Source organism: Numenius arquata, chromosome 1 (genome assembly GCF_964106895.1).
Source record: "Numenius arquata chromosome 1, bNumArq3.hap1.1, whole genome shotgun sequence".
Lineage (NCBI taxonomy): Eukaryota > Metazoa > Chordata > Aves > Charadriiformes > Scolopacidae > Numenius > Numenius arquata.
Window position 1 is genome coordinate 60,731,717 of NC_133576.1, and position 22,862 is coordinate 60,754,578.

The following is a 22,862-nucleotide window of genomic DNA, read 5'->3' on the forward strand; positions in this document are numbered from 1 at the left end:
AAAGATAGAAATCTTTTTTTGTTATGAAAAATGCAATTGCTTGTTCTGATTTTTAGCTATCAAAAGGGAGGCACCAATAGGTTTTTTTATATTGCTTTTAATTTGGTGATTCCTCAAGTTATTGATTTCTTGTATGTTGGAGTCTTTTTTATACTTTTTACTATTGATTTTCTGGGGCAACACCATTGTTGTGATTTTGTTGTTTGAAATATTTAAGGTTTATTTACATGTTCCTTGTTAAAAAGAAAAATCTTAGGCCCAACAACAGCTTTAGGAAGTCATGAAGCTAATTTTAAAAGAACAAAAAAAAAAAGCCTAACTACTTCAGTGCGGGCTAACAGAGACGCATACGGGGAACTCTTGCAAATACCCAGGGGTGTTCTCGTTTCAGAAATTAGCGGCTGAGAGGGTGATGAATGGAGATGTGCACTTTTCTATGCCTTGTCCTGACGTGCTGTCTGTGTTTGGGGTGTGCAGCCCAAGTGCCCGGCAACCTTGTTTGGATACCCTCCCCGAGGATGGCCATGCGGTGGGGAGGGTGGGGGGAGCTGAGTGGCAGCAGCATCTCTTCCCCCACCCCCCAGGAGAATCGCTTCTGCTGAAGTCATTTGGTGTGTGCTGCTTTTTCCTGTGCGAGGATTAGGGAGTAGGAGAATGGCTTTGTGAGGAGGCTCGGAGAGAGGGAGCTGAAGAGAGGCTGAACAGAGGGGCCGAAAGACTTTAGCCTTTCATAGTTCTTTCAGTCAATTCATTCTGGGAGACCAATTGCATGCGATACGGCAGCTGGGGGTTTTGTTTTCCTTTCAGCTATATACTGTAGAAGAAGCTGGTAAGGTTATTTTTTTTTTTTCCTTGTTCTACTGTTCCATGATGCTATTGTAATTGCTTTATCGAAATGACTGTTTGGTGAGGAAGGGAAGTTGGTTAATGATGCTGAGGGTCCCCTACATTGTCCCTGCTTTGTGCAGCTGCATAGTTCGGGGAGAGGCACTGTTTACAGTAGAGGGGCTGGTTTCCGTTCAACAACTTTGCTGTTATTTTTCCAAAGTTGTTTCAGCCTTTCTTTTGGTGAAGCTAGGAAAATAAGCAAATAAACGGACTTGGCTGTTTAGAAATGGGTAAATTTATAGAGGCTGCAATTTGTTGAAAAAGCTGTTCTGCCGAAATCCCAGTTTCAGATGTTCTGCCTTTGATGTTATCAGATTTGTCACTGTGCTGGATCAACTCCAAAACTGGGTTTTATGTGAGAACCTCCTCTTACAAATCTTTTCTTTGCATTTCCAGCAGGGACAAGGTAGGTCACTTGAACTGATAGCCAAAGAAAACAAAATAAAATGTGTCTGTGGAAGGTGGAAATATTTGGGTAAAGGAAAAATCCTAGAAGGGCTCTGGAATTAAAAAATAAATGAAGGACCATTAATTCTTGGCACTAATTTTCAGCAGAATGCTCCTGATCAGTGAAATAGGAAGCATGTGGTTAGGCAGAGAATATAAATACTCTTTCAGAAGATTCAAGATGCACAGGTGCATATCCTGTCTAACTGCACCATTCCAAAGAGTTATCAGATTTATCCCCTTTGAGAAGGGGGGTGAAGAAAAAAAAAATAAAAAAAAAAAAAAAAGGGAAAGAAAACCAGAAGATCCTGGCTATCCTGTCCCTTTCCCCTCTTCTTGTTATTTTTAGAATAGTGACTTGTGTTTGTCAGAGTCTTTTATTTCCTTTCATATTATCGTGGGAAACTTTAGCTTGAATTGGTTGGACATACGTGAGCGCAGCTTGGGGCATACCATGTCTATTTCGCAGGCAGGCTATGAAAATCCTGCCTGTGACTCAGATGAATTGTAAAGACCATAATTACCAACAAAAGTTTCTTTTGTGGCCATTCAAAAATCACAAACAAGGTAAGGGGGAATGATTGACAACAGTTACACTACTGATTGACAGAGAACCAAAAACTTGGTCCATGACTTAGTATGTTAGTTTTTCAAGAAGTGTTGACCTTTTTCACTGTTATTCTGTTCTTTGTGGTGGACTATTCCCAACTCCCCTATTGAGGCTAGAATGTCTATCTAAAATGTGTCTTTGTAATTACTGCCTGTATTCTGTATGTCTCTTTACAATGATATGCTTATTTGTTGATGCCGAAACAAAATTGAGAAATGCATTGCAATCAGACCTCCATGAAAGAATGTGTATCTTTTATATACCTCACATGCTTAACTATTGATTTCAGCTACAGATTTCACTCTTATGAAGTAATGAAGTGCCAGATCCAAATCCTGCAAATTTATACTCACAGTTCTAGCTCTTAATAATGGAAGGCCCAAGGATATCAATGTGGTTACTCATGTGAGTAAAGATTTAGGGACTCATTTCCCATTCATGAATGAAATGGTTTAGGAAGTGCACAGTTACTATGGTTCTCTTTTGGCTTAAAAGCAAAAATCTCCTTTAAAACAACCACTAATGACATTTCTTAGAGGGGCCCAAGGATAGACAAGTTCACTGATTTAATATAAGAATGTGGTAGAGTCTTGACAGCAGTATACCAAGAACAATGATAAAAATGTTCTCTCTCTTCAGCTTATTAACAGTTTTAAAAACACGGGAAACATAATTCATCTCTGCATGCTGCACCATGAGATATGGCCATGACCCTTGAAATACCACCAGAGCTATGAGTTACTCCTCCCTTTGAGAATAAAAGTTAATTTAATGTGGTCTTTATCACACACTCTCCCCTACTCCAGAACTGTGAGTTCTGGCAAATGACAACAAACTGATATTTCAGGTTGGGCTTCTCCTGGCTTTCTGCAGACAAAGGTGGTATCTCCAGCTTGCATTGTTTATCACTTTCACATCCTTGATTTCATTACAAGCAAACAAGGCAGGATGTGTTCCCTGGTTATTGATACACCAGTTAAGGCTCCTTAGTTCTCTAATGGAGAAATTACTTTGGATCAGTGTTTTTAAACTGTTCAACAGCACTTTTTATTTTATAGAGATAAAGAGTTATACATTTGCTGCTATTTCTTTGCTAATTTTCATGAATTAAATATTTCCAAATGTGATTTTGAAGAAAAAATAGACATCTAACTTAAAAGAACTCACAGCTGATATTATATCTATGCATGTGAATGGTAAATGAACTACACTAAAGCTGATGTGCAAGAGCGCCCTAAAATTAACTGCCTGAAACAGAAAAGTGGCTATCCTTTCTTACAAAGTGGAAACACATATACTTTTATATGGCCATTATTGTTTGAAAAAGGGCCTCTAATTGTAAATGAAAGATCACAACCAATATCACATTTACACATAAAGAAGTAAATCTTGGCTATAAATGTCTTTTATTAAGTTAAAACAAAACAAAATTAATTCCAAAGGTGGAGGGTAACACATATAAATAAACTTAACATCCATTTACTCATAAAATTAGAGCAATCTAAGCATATTCCAGCAGTCATTAGCTACCAGATTAAAACTGTAATATTGCCTCTCGAAACACATACACAATTCTGTAAAAGAAATTGTGAGGTTGGAGCTGCCATACTGGTGCTTTGCTACAATTTGATGAAATTTTTGCAAGCTTTTTCACATCTCTTAGTCCAGATGTCACATAAAAACCTTATAACAAAAACAAAAACAACAAACCCCAACAAAAAACAACAAACCAAACCAAACAACAAAAGAAAAAAACAAAAACCAACCCCCCCCCAAAGTGTCTTCTATACTGTATACATACTTATATATGCATGTATAAACATTTATGGCTATTTATTAAAATGCACTTGGTATACTGCAGATTGTTTTCAAGCTGGTTTTGTTAGTATTCTCTTACTTGTACCCTTGCCACTGTAAGATTTGTTGTTTGAACAAACCTGTAAAGATACATATTGACATCATACATCTTCTACCTTAACTAAACACTTTCTACGGTCATTATTACACCAAGGATTCACAGAGCCTACACTTATAGCTCATGCCTACCCATCTTCCTAGAAATAATTTCCTGAAGTGAATGTCACCATAAGTCATGCTATACACAGTGTAGAAGAGTTGTACTTTTCTTATCCTTAACTGGAACAGAACACATCTGGACTCTCACGGGAAGCTGCCATTTTACAAACAGTAAGCAGCAGGAGGTCCAGTCTGGTGGAACAGGATAGAAATTAGAGAATGCAGTTCCCACTTGACAAAAACCAAGAGATTTTGAATGTTGCTTCATATCATTTATTCTTATTTTTTAAATTGCTGTGAAAGTAGTTAGATACTAATTCAGTCATTTTTACTCAAAAAGTAACAGAATATAGAACAGGCTGAGTATTTTTGTCATATATTTAAATGATGCTTCTAGTTTCTAAATACATCTATGCAATTTTCAAAACCTTTTGATGAAATTCTGCAGGATTGCTGATGCATCTTTGTTACACACATCCTCCAGCACCTTAGAAGTTCAGCGTGCTCCATAGCTCGGGATTCACTTGTGTTTTAAATCCAGTGTAAACAGAGAGAAATTTAACTGCTGAGTAGGAGATCATCTGCAGGATCACTGGAGCACAAGAATGGTGGGAGATTGTAATGACATATGGCTGGGGTTTGCAAAGTTTACAAGCATCCCATTATCTTCCCAGAATGTGTTTCAATGATGTATGTCCATATCCCTTCATCTTTGAAAAGCTTTAACATTTTCAAGCATGTTGTCCCCTCTGGTTGGATGCAGTGGGTATCTTTTATCTTAGAAATCTTAGTCTTTTAGAAAAGCAGTATCCATTTCCATTATGAACTTCCAGGGTTTAAGAGATTGACTTGTGGTTCATTATAAGTTAAAATTAAGCCCACATGGTGTGGCAGACTGGGCGGGATGCTGTCTGTCTCATAGTTGATGCAGAATGAAATTATTGAGACATGTGGTCTTATCCAATTAAAACTCTGAAATGTTAATGGTCTTTTGGCTGATACTTTGGGAAAGACCACCAGTGGTTTCCTAAGGGGAAAGAACTATTAGCTTCCAACCATACCTGAGTCCGTCCAAGCCCAGTACTTTATTAGCTGTCATTTATGTAGATTTGTAAGAGCTTTTGAAGTTTTCTGGATTACGTGCAGACAGAAAAGAGATGGATTATTTTTACTTCCATGAACCACAGTATCATACTTCAGTGCTAAATAAAGGAAGCTAAGGGTCAAGCTGTCAGTCAAAACTCATCTACATTAGAAAAATGTGTGAAGCTTTTTTTCTGCACTGGTCCTTCTTATCCAGTGCAACCAGCTGTAGAAGGGGTGTAAGCTGAGACTTCAGGACTCCAAGGGCTTTCAGAGCATTCTCAGGTGACAAATGAAGGAACAATGAATTTTGACTGCCTCTGTACCTCTCCCAAAGTAGTCCCAGTAGGCACGTTGGTGGGGATGGAGCTTATGTTAGGACTTGGATCACAATTTTAACTTCTGGGTTTTTTTTCTCTTGAGTTTATCTGGGTCATATTTAGGCAAACAGTGATTGCCCTTTGTGACCTGTTTTCTTCCAAGTTGTGGAAGAGATGAATGTACCCTGTTGATACTAGTGTAGTGTTCTACAAAGAGACATCACTCATCTTTTGATAGCTCTGTCAATGACTTTTTTGCTTCTTGCAGTTTCAAGGCCATATATTAGACTTTGCGCTGGGTGCTATTCCCTTTTATAAGACTATTTATCTACTCTGCTCCTTTCTGCAGTCTAGGTTAATAAATTGCCTGGAAAGATTGTTTTGAAATGTCAGTAGATGCTGAGAGAATGATACAGTGAAAGCTGGGAGCTTGTACAAAGCAACTTGAGTGGGATCCAGTTCCAGATAGACTCTAAAACTTGGGCATCTATGTGCACATGTGATTCAGCTCAAACAACAGCTGACACCTATGGTTCAATTCAGATGCCCACATGCGGGTGTTCAATGCTATTACAGATGCATTAAAGTACGTTAAACATCCATGTGGGACTGAGAGGTGACACAGGACATGTGGACACATTGTCTTTCTGGAGAAGTGGCTCTACCAGGGCATCTGAAATGATGCTAGGCAACTATGTATAGGCCCCTGAACAAGGAGGCTATCTTAGCTGTCCAGCTCAACACCTCTTCAGGTTCCACTGTTCATGTTGACTGGCTGCTGTTGAGGGCTGTTCATGTTGAGGGCTGTTCATGTTGAGGGCCGGAAGGAGGATCCGGGAAACTATAGGCCTGTCAGTCTGACCTCGGTACCGGGAAAGATCATGGAGAGAATCATCTTGAGTGAGCTCTCACGGCAAGTGCAGGGCAGCCAGGGGATCAGGGCCAGCCAGCATGGGTTTGTGAAAGGGAGGTCCTGCTTAACCAACTTGATCTCTTTCTATGACCATGTGACCCGCCTTCTTGATGCGGGGAAGGCTGTGGACGTTGTCTACCTGGACTTTCGTAAGGACTTTGACACCGTCCCCCACAGCGCTCTCCTGGAGAAGCTGGTGAATCATGGTATAGACAAGTGTACTCTTCACTGGGTAAAAAACTGGCTGGATGGCCGTGCCCAGAGAGTTGTGATTAATGGGGTGAAATCCAGTTGGCGGCCGGTCACCAGTGGTGTCCGTCAGGTCTCAGTTTTGGGGCCAGTCTTGTTTAATATCTTTATTGATGATCTGGATAAGGGGATTGAGTGCACCCTCAGTAAGTTTGCAGATGACACCAAACTAGGTGGGATTGTTGATCTTCTTGAGGGTCGGAAGGCTCTACAGAGGGATCTGGACAGGTTGGATCAATGGGCCAAGGCCAATGGGATGAGGTGGAATAAGGCCAAGTGCCGGGTCCTGCATTTCGGTCACAACAACCCCAGGCAACGCTACAGGCTTGGGGAAGAGTGGCTGGAAAGCTGCCCAGCAGAAAAGGACCTGGGGGTATTGGCAGACAGCTGGCTTAACATGAGCCAGCAGTGTGCCCAGGTGGCCAAGAAGGCCAATGGCATCCTGGCCTGTCTCAGGAATAGCGTGGCCAGCAGGAGTAGGGAAGTGATCGTGCCTCTGTACTCGGCACTGGTGAGGCCTCACCTCGAGTACTGTGTTCAGTTCTGGGCCCCTCACTACGGGAAGGACATTGAGCTGTTGGAGCGTGTCCAGAGGAGAGCCACCAAGCTGGTGAGGAGTCTAGAGAACATGTCATATGAGGAGAGGCTGAGGGAACTGGGCATGTTTAGTTTGGAGAAGAGGAGGCTGAGGGGGGACCTCATTGCCCTCTACAACTACCTGAAAGGAGGTTGTAGAGAGGTGGGTGTTGGCCTCTTCTCCCAAGGGAATAATGACAGGACCAGAGGAAATGGTCTAAAGTTGCAATAGGGGAGGTTTAGATTTGATATTAGGGAGAATTACTTTACTGAGAGAGTGGTCAGGCATCGGGAAGAGCCTGCCCAGGGAGGTGGTGGAGTCGCCATCCCTGGAGGTATTTAAGAAACGTGTAGACATGGCACTTCAGGCCATGCTCTAGTGCCCAAGATTGTTGGTTTGTGTCTGTTTGTGGGTGGGTGTGGTGTGTGGTTGTGGGTGTCTGTTTTGTGTGGGTTTTGGTTTTATTTTGTTTTTGGTGTTTGTTTGTGGGGTTTTTTTGGTTCGCTTTTTTTTTTTCGTGGTTGGACTCGATGATCTCAAAGGTCCCTTCCAACCATGAAGATTCTGTGATTCTGTGATTCTGCTGTGCCAGCTTGCATAGTTAGCTTGTCTATGGACTCCTACCCACAATTTGAATAACTGCTGATTTTTTTACATCTTTTTATTATGTCACTAATCTTGAAGAAAAAGAGCAGAGTTATTTATTTGCGGACCAAAATTAAAGTGTTTCTGTCATTATGGTAACAGGAGGAAGAAGGAAAGCAGGAAGGAAGGGGAAAAGCGTATTTATCTTATCTTCTGAAGGCATCTACTTTGAATGCTAAAGTTAGGACACTGGGCTGCTTTGTAATCAAGAAAAAGCATGATAGACCATATCTGAATTACTCAAATTCTGGATAAATCCCTAGCCAAAGGGAGACAAAGCCTCCTTGGACTGATTCAGGTGGCCTTGGTAAGATGCTGAGCTGGTAATATCTAGGACTCGTCAATAAGAAACATCAGGGATGCTCATTATAGCTTAGGTCATCTGTGAATATGACATACTTTTCTAACGTTATTCTAAGTTCTGTTAATATGTCTTCAGACTAAAAGAGATTATACCCAACAAATCTTTTCAAGATATCTATCATTCTGTTCTACTCATCTGATTTGGCATAACTGCTATCTTATATGATTTGAACTGACTTCTAAATGTACCTACATCTCTTCATCTACTGCATAGGACTATTGCCTTTCAGAAAATAATCTGAGGGAAGAAACGCTTTCCTTTTGTTATGTGCTGCTTACGTTAAGTCCTTTTGCTGAGATATCTTTAAAATTCTGCATTGTTTATGTATATTTATAGTGTTTGTCCAATGTATTTGTAAGTATTTTGAAACAATATACATGTGCACTCCACCTCACAATTCCTTCGTGCGTGCCAGAACATAATTTCCCCAACTGGACAATCCAAATTACAAGTCCAGTTATTGTCTGTTTTGAGGCCCATAATTAGAGCTCCGATGGTAGGGCAATTGCAGAAAAGAGTTTACAATTTACATGTTAATCGAACATAATCTGATGGACCATGATTAACGTTAGGCTCAGTCAACGTCTTAATTAGCCAGAAGCACATCATGAGGCATTGGTGCCTGTCTTCCCACCCCTGAGATTTTTTTTCCAAGCAAGTACAGGTTCCTCAATAGCTGTTTTCCATAGCATTGTTAAAGCTAAGACCTTAATAATTGCTCCATATTAATTGCTCATAATAATGAGGGAATTTACTTAGAAACTGTTTAGCCTTGTGTAGAACACCTGAGGTAGCATAGCACCTTCATTAGAGGGCAAAGTCTGGCCAATTTGTAACCTGTATCAGGTATGATATTAAGTAACAGATTTGTGCCAAAATCACATTGAGCACAGAATATGTTTTTTTAAGAAGTGTGGATGGTTTTATCTGATTGATTAGTTCCACATGTCCACAGCCCCAGGAATCTCTCCACAGGAGCCCACATGGAATCAGGATAAGCACAATTTAAGTATGCCTTTGTAGTTGAGTAACCTGCTGAGCAGGACTTCATCTCTCCTAACAATGCCTCTCCTGATATTTTGTTTAAAGGCTTGCTAGTCTGCAGCTAATTTATTTTACAAGTAAAAATCAACTTTCTCCATACAGATATGTTTTAAAATTCCTTGAACACTATCAAATATTATTTTCAAAAGCTAGCCTATCTGAGGACCAATTCCCAGCGAGACTAGGAGATGTTTAGAATTTTTGCCCATTTGATTCCTTGCTGTACATCTTTCACTGCTGCAAAATATACACAGTGATATTTAGATGGAAATATTCAGTGTATATTTATTTTTATTTTTAAAAGGAAAACACTGTTAAGAAATGTTTTATTTTAGTGGGAAGAAGTTCCTTTATTGATGAAACCTGAAACTATACCTCTCTGGCATTATATGTTCCCACTATCATGAAAATGCAGAATAAAAGTGCAAATAACATGTATGCTGTGTGCAATTTCTGTCCTTTCTGTCATGACAGCTGGTGTAAGAGGTGCTGGTGGTGACATGGAAAAAAAAATCTGTTGTGTTTTTTGGACTTGACTGTTGAGGAGAACAGGGAGTGATTTATGACCTTATATTTTCTATTATCTTCGGGCATAACATTGTTTTCTGCTTCGTTTCTGAGGAGAGGTATGAACTGTGTTTGGGACCAGTACCAGTCACTGCACGAGTGTCATATACTACCCTGGTCTTCCACCCAGGGGACTGGTATCACAGCCTCTCCTATAGGAAGTCTCCCCTCATTACAGAAATAATGGAAAGATTCCCTGAGATCAAAACCACTTACAAATTACGGATATCTTGCCAAAACAGAGACAATTTATTAGTGGAAAAGACCCAGGAAGCTTCCTTGGTCTATTTGCCTGCCAATGGCTTGTTATTTCTTACATCCTCTCAAAGGTTTCATTATGTTCAATCCATCCTTGTAGGCTTTAGCAGCAGTCCGGCCTCTTATTTAGAGGATTATTTTCTTGGTATTAAATGTTCACTTAACTTCATGCTTCTGTTCGTAGTACAAATCATCCTGCTTCCTTCAACTCAGGTCACTCAACAAAAGAAGTACTCTGTATGTAATTATAAAAACATTTTTATTACATTTCTGAATATACTCTAAGTTTTAGATGAATGGTAAGAATTTGTGTTGCAACCGTTTGTGAAAAGCTAACCTTTAAGGTTATTTGAGCACTAATGCTTACCATCATAAAATAAGAATTTCGTATCTTGAAATACATAGTGTTAGAAATTGCCTTGACACGTAGTACTTAAAATATCTTAGGCTAAAAATGAGTAATTTTAATCTTATGGGGCCATATATTTAAAAAAATTCAGTGGCTATCTGCAGTTGCCATATTGCATTAATGAGGATGCTACCAATATTTCTTAACCTAAGTACAAAGAAACTGATGGGTACAATCTTTTTTAGCCTAAACACACGCTGACAGAGCTGCTGCTGAAGTTACTGCAGTCTACAGATGTCATGTGGTAACTGAAAATGGCTGTTTGGATGAGTAACATGACTATGTCTAGGAAAACCCGGTTTTAACGGCTGAAAAACATAACAGAAAGCAGTTTATAAATGACACTTGTAATCTCTGATTCTTGAGGTGGTTTTGGTATTTGAAGTTTGGATATTTTACCTTTATTTTAGCTATGGGCAATAGCTCTGAGAAGTCTTTTCCCTCTAAACCCAGAACGAAGCTTTTTCAACAGCAGATTGTAACCTACTCTGGAACATCAGTGGAGATAGCTGTGCTTGGTGTCTGTTCCATCTTTCGGTAGATTGGTATTATTAGTATGTTTTGTATTATTCCTCATTACCTTACCTTGTGATATCCATCCTGGATAACTAATTAAAATGAAGATTTATCTATGCTATCCTCCATGAATCAAAATGCTGGATAGTTTCATAGTTTTTCCTAAAGGATAAGTCTTTTCATCCATGCCTTCTGGAACTTTGTGTCTTTCTCCACTGAAGCTCATGTACTTAGATTTAACCTGCAACTGCAACATTTGAAATACAAGTGAGAGAAATCTCCTTTAATGATTTAAATTTGGTGTGGTTATAATGTTAAAGTCTGAAGACCTATCTCGACATTTAAAAAACATAAAATACCACCCCCACACAAATTGAATGCAAAAGGTTTTGAATACAAGAAACATCAAAAAGATTTAATCACTGCTTGAAATAAACAGTTAACAGCAAAAAGTGTTTACTAATGTATAACCTGTTTTTCTCTGGAGAGATCTAATTGCAGTGTCTATTTCTAACAGTTCTAGAACATTATTTTTGTACGTGTTTTTTTGAGTTCTTAGTCTAAATACTGAATTCAAGTGCATGCAATCAAGAAGCAAAGCAAAATACTAAAATATGGTGAAGTTACAGAGCAGAGTTTTTTTTAGGATGCTTAGTTTGCAAGTCTGAAGAGCAAACAACTGTTTTCTACAGTACTATGATTTTCCATTTAAGTGCTTACAATGTAAAAACCTAAAAATATCTTGTCATACACAGAATTCATTGGGTTGATGTATCCCTATAATCAGTCATCCCAGAAGTATTTAAGTAGTAAGACTATAATTAACTTGTATTTACACAGTGTTATCAGTACAAGGAAATTTGTACGAAGTGCTCCCATTTTACAGAAAGGAAAACAGATTCAGTGTTTTGATCATGATTCTGGTATTTCTGAGCCAAGAAGGTCCCTAGTGTTTGTGACCAGAGCACTGGACATCTTTCACAGATGAACCTCTCTCCCCAATGAGAAGATGTTCTCCTGGAATCAGTCCCAGGGAGACATATTGCAGGAGCAGGTGGAGATTTGTTGAAAAGAAGACACGGTTATTTGAACACTATTGTAGTCGTTAACAAAGCAAACCATTAAGCTGACCATACACAGAAAGTAAATATTTACGTGACTGGTGATCTAGCTGGAAAAAGTGGAAAATGGGACAAAAATGCCTATGTTTTAATTTTCAGTTAGGTGTCTGACTTTCTGTTATGGTATTTCTGTGCTGTCATTTTTCTATAGAGCTGTAGGCTTGGGAAATGCTAGATCAAATTGAGAAATGTAAAAGTAAAAAAAAAAAATCAGTTGAGAAAAAACAGACTAAGAAAAAACAACAAGCTGTAGTCAATACTGTTCAGTGTAAAAAATGTGATGTTAATTCTCTCTCTTTTTTTTTTTTTTTTCTGTAGGAGATCATTACAGGGCTTTATGGTCTTTCCAGATCAGTACAAAAGACATTCTATATCTTGATGTGTCTCTATGAATTTGAAAGATGTGACCTCCATAGGGGATACTACTGTTGGTTTTACATCATTAATGTTTCCCTTCATTTATTTCTGCAGAATACCTGCACTGTCTTTTAAAGTGGGAATTGCCTGGGGTGACAAATTGAATCTTGAATCTTTGCACCTGACGCCATGCGAGCCTATAAATTAGTTATGGGCGAGGAAGATAGAATCCTAAATGTTTCTATTTCTCATAGAAAAAATGACCCTTGGGGTCACTAACCAAAGAATGAAAAACCTGGACTTGTTAACAAGAAAGCAATTAATTATTTACACACATGTGGGTATTTGCCATTAGCATCTTTAGAATTAGAAGTCCTTGTTCTGCTAAATTTACTTCTGCCCTCGAGACTCTAGTTGTTAAAAACGGGGTTTAGTCTGGAAATATGTACAATGGAAACTATGAGTTAAAGCAGGGCTATATGTGTCCATTGCTTTTGGTCTTTAAAAGGAATCAAAGATTTAAGCTATCTTATTTCAAAGTTACAATAGTGTAGAATCACCAGTAGTAACTGTACCATCAGCCACATGGAGGTTTATTATTCCAGCACATTCATGGCCAGGATGAAGCAAATAAATTATTGAGTGCTGTGGGTGATTTCATTTATTTATGTATGTATGTATGTCATTGTTAGAGCAAACAGTAGAGAAAAATCTTGCATCCTAATATGACTCCCATGGGGAAATCTTAATGCCATTCAGCCAGGTGGAGCTTCTATGGGGTTTTTTTTTCCATTCACCACCATCCTCCCATCCATCATAATGCCCTGAGCACTTTTCATCCATGAAAACTCCTTGCTATAGCAATATATAGGCTTTGTAAATAAAGTCTGGCACCCCTAAGGGGAACAATATAGACTTCTAGGAATTCTCATATATTTAATCTGTTTTAAGGCCTGAGAAGTATATTTCTGTAATAAAATATTTTAAGACCTTTTTGTCCTGGGAAATTTCTTTTCCATGGCAGGTGACCTTTACAGGTCCTCTCTGGCTATGTAACTGCTATGGATATGAACATATAGGGATTTCAAATGGATACAGTATGATTAAAGTATTTTTTAAAGATTACTCCAAGGCTAAAGCACTTTCCCCCTCACCCAATATTTGAGCAGTTTGAAAGCATCAAGGCCATGTTATCCCTGTGGACACATGCAGAAAACTCCCAATGGCTACAGCCAAACCTGCATGTGTACATCCAAGCGCAGTGCTTTGTCTCCAAAAGTTAACTAGGATACGAGAGAATAGAACTGGGGTTTGTACAGCCCCTTTCATACTTGTTATGGCTCAAATCATATTACAAGGAAATAAATGAGATACTACTAGCATAGGGATCACGTGGGAAGGCTGAAAAGACATTAGGTGCTTAGTAGATCATGCAGTGTTTCGAAAAGCAGAGCTTGATTTATTAAGAAAAGTAATAGGGGCCAGAAATACTGATGTTGGGTTTTTTTCCTTCCTCCTCTTCCTTCTGTCTCTTACAGTCACAAAAGATGCCACTGATTTTTTAACTTTAGAGTTTTTAACCCACTATCTTAAAACTATTGACTTTTTCTCTTTCCCTTGGCCTTTTTTTCTGTGCATCCAGCAAGACCTGGGTGTTAGGTCTGAAAAACAAAATGCCTTCTCAACCTCAGCCATACAGAGTCAAATGCTTTAGTCTGGTCACGTTGTCATCACATGCATAGCTATGTAGTAGGATAAGTACAGATGTTTGGAGAAGACACTCCTAAGCGGCTAAGCAAGGTGGGCAGAGTTTTCCAGTAGCTTCTTTAGAGCAATCTGTGCTGCTAGAGCAAAGACGTCTGAGCTGGCTCTGTCTCTGCTCAGTCAGGACTCAGGGATATGCACTGCAGCACAGCACCTGAGCTGACAAATCATATGGGAGCTTAAATTCAGAAGCAATGTTGTCTCATTTAGCTTGAGCAAAGCACAGGCTAGTGAGTGCTTCCAAGGTATTGGACTGCTCCTATGTGACTTCTAGCCATGACCTGGGTAAATCTTCACTGTGCTACCCTAATTTGAGTCTCTGGCAGCTTAGATAGCAAGCTACATGTATCAGGCTCCATCATGCAATGAAGACCTGCCATAGGGACCTCAATCATATGGGAATTGCTGAGCCAGCAGACTCCTCTACAAAGCTCATTGCGAGATTTGGGCTAGCTGGGATGATGCAAGAGTTGATAAGCCACTGAGCCCAAATACTGTTAAGTTTCGAAGGGGAAAGAGTCAGTTAGTCCCAGAAACAATGTATTTAGCCTGGTGTTTCAAACACCAGCAACTGAACAATTTTTCAAATTTGCGGCTCCTCATTATCTGTTTCTGATGCCATGTGAGAGTCACATGTGCCTGTAATTTCCCCTCTAAATCCCTCTGTGAGTAAGCACTCTTGCGGTGACTGCATAGCTCTCACTGCTTGGAACAGTCTGAATCTATATTACTAACATCAGGGTTGGATTTATCTGATGATATTTCCTTAATTGTTTAATTTGTTAAAACATTTAATAGAGCATTTCTGGAATGATGAACTCAATATTTTCACTATAAAAATGAGCTTCAACATGTGTATCTGTCTGCTGCTGCGTTTGAAGTGGTAGGATTTGGTCTTGGGCTGCGCCAGGAACTTGCTGCTTTTGTAGTTTGGGTGGAATAATTTGGATGCAGTCACAGATTTTCTTGATGATTATTCTCTGCCTTACAGTAAGCAGGATTACGGGAGGTGCCCTTAAGTAATGATTGTAATAATAGGATATTATATGCCAATAAGCATCCATACACACATGCATGTGCTACATTTACACTTTTTATATCCGTTTTTTTTTAGCAGCTCTACAGTAATTTCTTAGTTGAACTTCCCTCCTTTGTTATATATATATATGTATCTATATCTGTTAAGACAATCTTACTGGTATTCCCTTTTCTATGCGGAGGCGAGGGCTTTCACTGCTGGTGCAGAACCCAGGGGTTTTCACCACGTAGTGACTGGGGCCCACTTTGCCTCATTAACTCATACAAAACTCCCTGTTAATCTGCAGCTTTGCATTTTGGTGTTGCACTGGAAGCTGAGGAAGAACTAATATGAAGAAGTATGGTAAGAAGGCCAAAAGCTTTAAACTATAGTGTTTAGCTAGAGTTAAGGGAGCATTTCTCTTCCTTTTCAGATCATGCCAGGAGAGTCACAGCCAAAAGTCATCTCATGAAAGACAAAATGGAGCAGGGTCTGGGTGCTCATCCACAGGGAAGTCAGGAGAAAGGGAAAAGCTGGAAAGCAGAGCCAAGGCAAGACCTTTGGGAAAAGGGACTTGTGGCCGCTCTAGCTGCTGAGGGAAGGAAGGGACATGAAGGGCTGAGATGTAGGAGCCTCCTGGCAAGGAGCAGCCTCCTCCCGGAGCACAGCCGCCCCTCTCTGACTCCTGTGGGGCACCCACCGGCACCCACCGCCTCTAGGCAAAGCAGGCAGCAAGGTCACTGCTGCCTTCTTGCCCTCAGCAGCCGGCCACTTCCATTACCTGTGCCTGTGCTGGCACGGGTTGTATGGTCTGTGCAGTACTGGTGAGAAAGGGAAAAATCAAAAGCCCAAAGCTGTATACGCATCTACAGTTATACAGAAGTGTTTGCCAGTGCCTGCCTGCAGGGGAAGTCAGACGGGCAGGTAATGAATCTCAGTTAAAATGCTGATGATGTTGCCTCTACAATTAACATCTTTTTTAAAAAGATAATGTATAGGTAAGCAATGTGGTTAGTGCCTTATTGATACCTGCCCTTCCAAACGGCAAACAGGTGTGGGAAATGGGATAGGTTGTGGGTTGTCTTCAGAAACAAAGATTTCTGTAGTCCCTTCCACTTAAAGAGATTGCAAAGGCTGAGCTAAAGCTGATGAATGACATAGAATCAGAAGGCTGTTTAAAGCAACAGGTATTTAACCTGAAAGTCAGTGTGTTTTACGCAACCTCCTCTGCATCTGCTCTGCACAGGCAGGGAGCTTGCAGCAGCCTGGCTAGCTGTAGCAGGACACGTTTTCCCCCCAGGAGCTCCTTGCCTGGGCTGCCATGAGCACGAGGGGAGGTCTTTTCTTACCTGCAGAGGATGGCCAGCTTTCAAAAAGCATTAACCTCCTACCAGTCTCCACCTCTTTCACAATCATAATATTTTAGCTTAAAAATCATAACATGTTAAAGACAATTCTGCATTCCTTTTCTCTAGCCTCTGGCTTTCAAATCGTGGGGTTATATTCAGGTCAGACTGTCAGCTCTCTCTCTGCAACAGTCTAAAGGCTAAATCCCTTTTAAAAAAGAAAATAAATCTTCAGTTCTCACATAATGACTTGGTATCTGGAGCTGAGGCTTCACAGAAAAGATCAAATAGCCTGAGCCTTGTGACAGAACTGTAAGAAATGGTAACTCCTCATTATCCCATAGAGTAACATCTCAGTTATGGTATTAAAATGGACGAAAAGGGCCCCTTGGGTCTTTGAATGTTCCCTGAGACAGATGATCAAGGATATAGTCCCTGTGACAAGAGCTGGTACAGCTTCCATGCTGTGTGTGTCCGTGATTGTCACTTGTGCTCCAGAGTCTTATGTTGTCATAGCTGCTCACTCAAGTGTTACATGGGCTTAAATTGGATGGTTGTGGCATGCAAAGTGGTAACGAGATGTGGGATACTGTGGAAAAGTTAATGACTCATGGGCACATATGGGGGCCAAAAGCGGTTATGAGCAGCTGCCTGACATTAAACCCCTAGAAAGTCTGAGAAGAGCAGAGGTGGAGGGACTATACAGAGACCAGCTCGTTCTCCTTTGACGATCTTTCCTTAAAAAGAGAGCAGGATCCTTGTCCCATTTGGACCCAACCACGAGCTCGTCTCAGCCTGCGCACTCTTCTCCAACAGCTGCAGCTGCCTTCCAGCAGCCTCTGTGCCTGTGCTAATGGGATAAAAGCATTTCCATGTGCTCTTTTCATTCAGACAGAGTACATCCCTTCCCACAGCCTCCAGTGTATCCTTGTTCCCTTGAAATGGAATCAAATATTAAAGCCTGTTAAGTTTAATTATTGCTAAAAGTCTGAGAGGAAACAAAATCTTATGGCTGCTTTAAGCTGTTTCAAAACAGGTATATATAAATCACAAATGTGCAATCACTTATGGGAAATTCAGAAGCCAGAATAAAGCAGTAATATGCACCAAAGAGAGCGATCATAAAACTTACACGGTCTTCTCAACCATGTGTGTAGGGTTTTGCAGTTCCTGCCCTGGTGAATATCATTCCTTAGTGAGGGCCTCTCACAGTCAGGGCCTCCACAGGACAAACTCGCAGCCACGAGGCACAACATGGTGACATGCCAGAGGTACCACCTAGCTTTCCAGGCGTGCATAAACAAGCCCACAAACAGGTAGATTGCGACCGGGACAACTTTATGCTTTATCTTGAAAATTGTTAAATCCCCATGATTTCAAATGAAGTCAAGGGAAAGAGCTTGCCTTCAGCCCTTTTACCAACCACGTGCAAAACAAAATTTTATTTGGAGAGATTCTTTTCCATGTGAGAGTATAGAATGAGGCACACATTAGAAAATTTTCCCCATTTTTTATCGATATGTATGTTATAACCCTGCTATCCCTCTGCTATGCTTCTCCCAACACAGGGGTTTCTGATTGTGGGCAAATCCTGCATTACGTATGGACAGCAGATCGATCAGTGGACATCTACTCTTTGATTTGAATGAAGTTTTGTATATATATATGTTTAACAAAGCTTATGTCTGCTCTTCCCCTCTCTCCCTCTTTTTTCTAATACAAAATACAATTTTCTAATACAAATACTACTGCTTTCATTAAGTTATGCCGTAACAAAACAGCACCATAACAAAAAGTAAATCGTTCAGGCTACCTTGAGGGGCTGTGCACAGAAAGCAGTACTGGTAGATAGCTGTTTTTGTGGAGGGGCTGAAGAAAGAAGTATATTTCCTTCTTCTGTTGTGGGGCTGACTTCAAATCAAAGTTCACAGGAAATCTCAGTTTACAATTTAGCATCGTTCTCTCTTCTCCCATTAGAGTATCCATGATGACATCTGGCAGCTGCAGCAGCAGGCAAGCTCCACTATCCTTCTTTTTAAAAAATATTTATATGTTTTTTGAGAAGCAATCTCTCAATCAAAATAGAAACAGTGGCTTACTTTCGGTTTTGCACAGGTGCTGTATGCTTCTTAACAAGGTCATTTTTATTAATGAACTATTTCAGTTTTTTTCTGATGCATAATTACATTACTCTTTTTTCTTGTACAAAATTTTCCTGTAAAAGTTTAAAGCCTCATGTTTCTGCTGGAAAAGCTTCCTGTTTTTCTGTTTCTAAAGACCTTTTCTGATCTTTAACTCCATATCATACAGGAAAAGAAAGGCATTACTAACAGATCAGGGAGGTACTATAAAACGTTTCTTAAAAGGGGGTGTAAAAATGCATATATCGTGTTTTGTAGAGGATGCTGCACCTAGTACTGTGGTTGGAAGAGCTGAATTACTGTTTTTTCACATGGAGATGGGACTGTTCACTAATGCCTGTTGACAATGTGCGTCGATGAGGCTTGTCCTCTAGGCTGAGCTCTAACAAATGCTGATAAATTCCAGACTCTAATCAAACATCTTCCAGAAACATTAACATTTGTTAAATAAACATCTTTTTCTCTTCTCTGTTGCATGTAATGGAAGTTTTTTAACATTATTTGCCAGTCTTTCTACAAAGCATAACAGATGGCCACTGCTTCTAATGAAATAATAATATTACCTAACTCTTTGCTTGGTAAAGAAAAGGTTTGGGCTTGATTTTTCACTGTCTTGCCTTTTGATTTCTCGGAAGTATCTCGCATCTGTCACTAGCATTTTCTATTTATGTCCCTGATGACAAAGATACGAAGAAGATTTTGGGTTGAAAAAACTATCACCTGATTTAAATGAAAGAACGGCTACTTCTCTTGGTATTGCTTTTTGGTTTGATCACCCTCTCTGTTTGTAAAATGTAAAACAGAAAGCTCAATCCAAAAGTCTATGAAGAAACATAGAGCTGTTAAAAGCCAACTATCAGAGTGATGTGGTAGATATATACTGCTCTTGGAGACAGATCTTGGCAGTGCTCAGAAAACACCCTCTTCTTGATCTACCCATAACTTGTTGACACAATTGCTTAAAGGCTTTCATGTCAATACCCTCTGGGGGTATCTTCTTTGTGTGTTTTTGGAGACATGCTAAGCTAGTTGGCTATTATTAAGGTACTAAACTGGCAGATACGCTTATGTATGCAAGGAGCCATATGCAGTGGAAACTGGCCTCTAAAATAAGTTGGGTTCAAGCTCCCAGGTCCAGTGTTTGTACAGACAGAGATGCAGCCTTGAGAACGGCCCACCGGTGAGGTTAGTCTGCTCTCCAAAGCACATTTGTCCCGCTGAGAACCTGAGTGCCCTATCAAAACAGACACACTGGGAGCATTCAGGAGCATACTGGCAAGATGTGGTCTTTCTGCAGCACGCTCCCGCCTGGGCATGTGAATGGCAGGGTGAGAACAGAGACTCCTCAGATTCAGAATACACTTGATTCCTAAACATTTCAAGAAACTATTTGGCCTTTGACATTGATGACATACCATAGATCGGTAATAATAGCATGCCTGAACTTTTGTTAGAAAAATAAGCACATGCCTCAGTAATTCCCACAGTCCTAAGTTAAATCACCACAATATCATATTAATGCCAGGGCTGATGAAATACAGAGAAATAGTAAAACCTCAGCTGAATAAAACTTGCTCTCCTTTGAGGGGTCTTTTTTATGAGACTGAAAATAAGAACAATAAGGTGTCAGCTAGTCATTTGTCAGCACCACTGCTCTTGGACATAGATAAGGGTGACAGGATGCTCTTGCTGTCCCACCCTCTTCACAAGTGTCAAAATCTTGCACAAAGCTGCTGATGTTTTGCTGAATTATTATGGCAAATGCAGCTTCATTAACTACCCTTGAATAAAGGAAGCATGAGTAAGAGGAAGAATTCACTGACTTAAGATAGTGGAATTCCTGGAAGGAAACACTATGAATAGATGAGCTTGGAAAGGAAGCTCGGTCTGAAGGTTAGGTTGTATTGCTTTTGTTTGGTTTTTCTATGATGAATAAAATCTATCTCCAAAAGGGTTCAAGCTTGGAATTAATTTTAGGTCTGCATGTTTTCTGAGCACAGAGGTAAAGACTCAGCCTGTTCACACCCACAAATAGTATGAAACTGATTATTCACAAAGGGGGAAATAGTGGGATTTATGCCAAAATTCCCCTAGTACTTGCTATTCATGCAGCTAGGAAGAAATGAGTAACAGAAATCAGTGAGTGCAGAGAAGGATAAAAGTTCATTTCATTATGAGGAGACCTGTTTTTTGTGTGAATTTTGGATGATGTAGTAATTAACAGACTGTTTCCACAGAGTCATTATACGTAAGACAGCTGCCCTGGCATTAAACTCATTTCTCACCTACCTGGACACGACATTCAAAACTGTGTTGTTTGTTTGATATAAAAGTTCAGTGTTTGAATTTGCTGAGTACCTTTTCTGAAGGCAAGCAAAAAGTATGTGTTAAATCAGGAAAGAGGGAAGGAATATGAACACGAGCAAGATGAATTGATATCCACATACTTTAAGCGGAATGGCTTGAGTTATCCTGAGGTTTACTTGCTGGTGTTTTTATCCCCTTGATGCTGACTATCAGGATATCCTGTTGCTATAGGCTAATGTGGAATGCACTCTGCTTTAATGGTCAGAGTTCAGTGGTTTCATCGTATTTTCACAAGCAGAAAGCTGGTCCTTAACAAAAATTTTTTTGTCCCAAGGGCCCAGGCATATCCTGGGAAAAAAATGTATCACAAATTTCAAGTATGCAAACTCTCATGGGCTTTTAAGACTGTAGCTACAGAGAAATTACAGCATAGAGACTTCACGGTGGTAGTTGTGCTGCAGCATAAAGTGTAATATAGCGTACTCCTGGTATGCACCGATAGTGCACTTTCTTTACAATCATTCAAACTAGGAGAAAAATAGTTGCCATTTTGAACCTATGCTTTTTTTTTTTTTTTTTTTTTTTTGCATGTAGAAATCAGCTTTATGCATTAGAAAGTTTTAGAAGCAGAGTTCACATCACACTCAGGAATAAGAGGAAGGTAGCTTACAATGTCATAGATGGCATTATCAGCAAGAATCAATAGAACTGCCTACTCTATATGTTGGGGTTTTTTTTATTTATTTAAGCATTGCTAAATTTGGACCTGAAGCTTATTTGAGAAGCAAATGAAACTGCAGAAATTTAGCTTTTCCCTGCAAATAGTTTTTTTGCTGTTCCTATAAACTGGTGCCTCGAAGGCAGCCCTCTGAGCGTTCCCCTTTCTTTCTGAGCCGCTTGGCCTAGCGGCTTGCAAGTTGTCCTCGGTTACGTGGGCCGGGAGGAAGGGGAGCGGAGAAGAGCCGGGGGACGCCGCTGCCGGTGGCCGTGGCCGGCAGGGGCTGCTGTGGGCCCGGCCACGGGGGCTGCTCCTCCCCCCCGGGCTCCCCCGGCAGCCTCTGCTCTCTGGTTGGTTCTGTCTGCTGTCAGTTAAATGGAATTGATTACATCAATAAATAACCATTGAAAAGTCAATCCCAAGCCAACCCCTTGCTACCGCAGGCATTTTTCTTCCCCTCCTCAGCTGTACGTGAGTGGAGTTTGCTCTTGAGAAGTGTCTTTCTGATCTTCTGATAGCTTTTTGAACTTTTGTGAGTTCATGAGTTTGTTGCTCTATTTTAACATAGATGTGCATATTTGCATGGAAAACTTTCAGTTCTTTCTTTTCCCACTTCTCTGTCTCATCATTTATCACCCCATCCGCTTTTTTGTGCTCATTCCTACAATCATCACTTATTCTGTAAGTGCCATAAGTACCTAAATACTGAGACCAGTGACAGAATCATTACACTAGATGATAACTGTTTTGGTAAACAGAGGGTTAGCTGTAGGTTTGGGAAGAGGTTTCCATAATATTGCTAAGCCTTCATGTGGCTCATTTCACCATCACCTTCAAACTTTGCAAGTCAGGTTGGTGTGTGCTGGGGAGCCAGGAGGCAACAAAAAAACATTCTCACACTTCAGAAAGAAACCCAAATACAGGGTGAGTACGGATGGGTTATTTTGTGGATAACAAAAGTGGCAATTGTAGAACAAACGTGACAATTTTACCTCTGTTAACTACAGCACAAAAATGCTTCTTGCTGAACACTTATTATTGTATTTGCAGATCGACTTCATATGTACCATATGTGCTTATTGTTGCACTGTGATTTCAAGCTTTTATGAAGTGATAAGCCACATATTAATAGTTTTAACAGAAGGTGCTCTAGTTGTTAACATGGTAACACCTTGCAAGAACAA

At 40.1% G+C, this 22,862-nt stretch overlaps 1 protein-coding gene across 1 annotated transcript in view; it reads left to right on the top strand.

Annotated features, from left to right (window-relative positions):
• The first annotated feature begins 620 nt into the window (after nt 1-620).
• Nucleotides 621-22,862, top strand: part of MID1 (midline 1) — a 184,288-nt gene continuing 162,046 nt past the window's right edge. The window contains exon 1 of the mRNA XM_074157333.1: nt 621-829. The gene's annotated coding sequence lies outside the window, so the exon portion shown is untranslated. The remainder of the gene's footprint in view (nt 830-22,862) is intronic.